Source organism: Mus caroli, chromosome 8 (genome assembly GCF_900094665.2).
Source record: "Mus caroli chromosome 8, CAROLI_EIJ_v1.1, whole genome shotgun sequence".
In the NCBI taxonomy this organism is placed as follows: Eukaryota; Metazoa; Chordata; class Mammalia; order Rodentia; family Muridae; genus Mus; species Mus caroli.
The window spans coordinates 27020061-27023550 of NC_034577.1; positions in this window are offsets into that span (position 1 = coordinate 27020061).

The window sequence follows — 3490 nt, forward strand, 5'->3', positions numbered from 1 at the left end:
ATAAAGGCAACTTCATTCTCAAAATTATATGTTGATGTTGGTCCCTTTAATAAGTTGAGGATACAGCCATCCCCACTCCCCAGGCAGAGAGAGCACGTTGTGAAGGGGAATCTAAGGGGAAGAAAGACAAAGGAACTGTAAAACACAAGGAAAGAAATGTCAAAAGGATAAAAGGTCAGAGAAAAGGCACAACTTAAACTTTTAATAAGGTCAAATGGGAACCAATTAAAAACAATCATACTTTCTCAATTCAGTCTACAGTGAACTGCTGAGGGACCCTTGCCCTGCACTGATTTAACTCACTGCCTCTGGGCAGTGCCTCACTTCAGCTGCCCCGGATAATGGTGATGGGTTTCCCACCTGTAAGTCCTGTTTATGTGCTGGACCTTTATCTTAGCCAAATAAAGAGATTCATTATTTTTTTTTCACTGTTGTTGTTGTTATTTGGGAGGGGGGGTGCTTTTCTTTCATTGGTTGGTTGGTTGGGGTTTTTGTTTTTCACCCTTTAATCTTAACAGAAGAAATGAAGTCCTTCATCTGCTGCACCTCAGAGACAGCTCTACCATTAAAATTCAGCATCACATGGAAACACATACTAGGAGTTTCTTTGTTCTTGGCAACTACGTAGAAGTAAGCAAAATAAGGAAAGATTTCTTTGAGCATAGAGTGCAAGGGGCTGCAGCCCATTATGACAGACATGGCTCTGCCTGGAGTGAAAAGAAGGCTGCTCACAGTGTTTGACTGTCATAGAGCAGAGAGAGGACAGGAAGTGGGGTCTGGCTAATCTTAGTCCTACTTCCAGTCTCACTTCTTCCTGTTAGGCCCCACCTCAAGGTCCATCCCAAACTGAGTCTATGGCAGACTTGTTACATTCAGATCACAACAGACATCAGGAATACTTGGAGTTTTTTTTTTTAATTAATTAGTGTATTTATTTTGGTTTCTTCTAAAATCTTTCTTTTGGTCTTACTATGTAGCTCTAGATGGTCTGATAGTCACTATGACTCCAGGCTAACCTTGAACTCCTGAGATTAAACCTGCTGCTTCGGCCTCCAGCCTTCTGAGATTACGACACTCAATTGTCTTAATTGTTATAATGGAATACTGCAAACAACAGTGGATGAGGGCCGAAGTGTAATCACCTTATCCTATTCTTGGGTGGTATTTTGACAGAATGACATTCAGCGAGTATTTGAATTTCCTTATGTTAAGTTTCCAAGTACTAAAATGACTGACTGTTATTTAAGTCCCTTTCAGGGTTGGTACCATAGTTGGTATCTTATAACTCTACACATTCTAACATGTTACTTGACCTTACAAGGGACACTATCTTAGCAATTGTAGCACCCACAGTGATGGTCTGCCTAGATTGCTCCCAGCAGGCAAAGCCATGGTCATAGTTAGGGTTTCCATCATGTGATAAAAACATCACAGCCAAAAGCAACTTGGGGGAAAAAAAGGCTTATTTGACTGACAAACCACTCCTAATTGGTTTGTTGTCCATAACCCCTTTCATGCTCTCAAAACTAGTACCACCTAAGAGACTCTTACACATTACCAAGTTCAGCTACCAGTATAAGGTTCAGCCATGGTCATCTCAGGAACATACCTTCTATGAGCTGACACGGAGGTAAGACTCCCCAGAAGATTTCACCTCAATGAATAATCATCAATTTCTCAGCTCCAGCTGACCAGCATCAGGTGTCCCAGTAAAACAAAGATCTCAGCTCAGCAATGCAGGTCTCTTGTTAACCATGGCTGATTTCTCAAGTCTCACTGACCAGAACCATAACTTCTTAATTCAAAATAGCAAACCAACCAAGCCAGGCACTTGTCATCTGCACTGCTCTCAACATTCATTTTGCCCAACCTTCCACAGTGAAATTCATTAAGCTCTCAACACTCAATGGCTTTTCTAGGCCAAAGTTCCAAAGTCCTTCTACAACCCTCCCAAAATTAACATGGTCAGATCTGTCATGGCAATACCCCACTATCCTGGTACCAATTTCTGTCTAAGTTAGGATTTCTACTGTTGTGCTAAAACACCATAACCATAAGTAACTTGGAAAGGAAACAATTTGTTTTGCTTACACATCTGAAATAACAGTCCATGGAGGAAAGTCAAAGCAGTTATTCAAAGCATGTGGGAAGTTGAAGGCAGGAGCTGATGGAGAAGTCATGGAGGGGTGCTGCTTACTAGCTTGCTCCTCTTAGCTTGATCAGCCTGCTTTCTTATAGTACTACTTGGCCCCATTCACAGTAGGCTCAGCCCTGCTCCCATACCAATTGCTAATTTAAAAAAATGCACATAGGCTTGCCTTTAGCCCAAGCATGGGGAGGTGATTTCTCAATTCTCAGTTCCTTCCTCTCAGATGACTGACCCTAGCTGTGTCAATTTGACATAAAAGTTGGTGGGCACACACACATTACTCCTAAACTCTTTAAAATCATGGGGCTTTTGTGCATGGAGAACAGTCATTCTACAATGTGCCTCTTCAATGTTTAATTTATTAAACTATTTTTCTTTAAATTAATTTTACTCATTTCAAAATGCATTATAAGGTTAAATATGCTTAAATAATTTAAATACTTCTAGCATCTTAATGGAAAAATGTATAGAATGTATAATACATTGTAATTAAATATAGTCTCATGCTTGTTCTAGAACATTAACAATACATGCTTGATAAATTTTTCTTTATTATTTCTATAATTTCTTACATATTGCAAGGTTATGGTAGAACTACCTTTGATATTACCCGGGAAATTATAGTATTCTTGTCAAATCAAAGGACAAAGAACACAGTTTCAGAAAGCCAAGGTTATAGCAGTGGATCACAAAACAGTTTTTCATGAGATTTGATTATTTATTTAAGATAATATTAAAAGATCATGTAGTCATTTATAGTAATAATTCAATTTATAACAATTGTATATCCATAATTCCAATTGGATTTTAGCTCTTTATATAACTTTATAGTGCCCCCAAAAATACTGCACCCTAAGCACTCACCTAGTTGTTATTCAATGACACATGTCCTTGAGTACACCCAGAATCCAAGCCTATGGTTTTAAGATACCACTCACCAATAAAAGAATAAAAGCTACTAGGAAAAATAGCTGATCCCAGAGAAAGGAAAGTACAAGAATTGTGTAATTCCACCACTGAGAAATTGTATTGAAAACTCCAACTAGGAACTATGAATGGAATTAAACACAATTAGAATACATTCAGCCACTTAATAATATATTCAGACAAGTGTTATTAATTGGGACTATAATTATCATGTATAAATTTGTTATGATGCTTCAACATACATTACTATAGAGAATCCTGTCAGAATTCCTGTACATAAGAAAACAGGCACCTAAAAGTAGAGGCTCCATGAGGTGCTGAGAAGAACGTATATCCTTTTGTTTTAGGATAAAATGTTCTGTAGATATCTTTTAGATCCATTTGTTTCATAACTTCTGTTAGTTTCACTGTGCC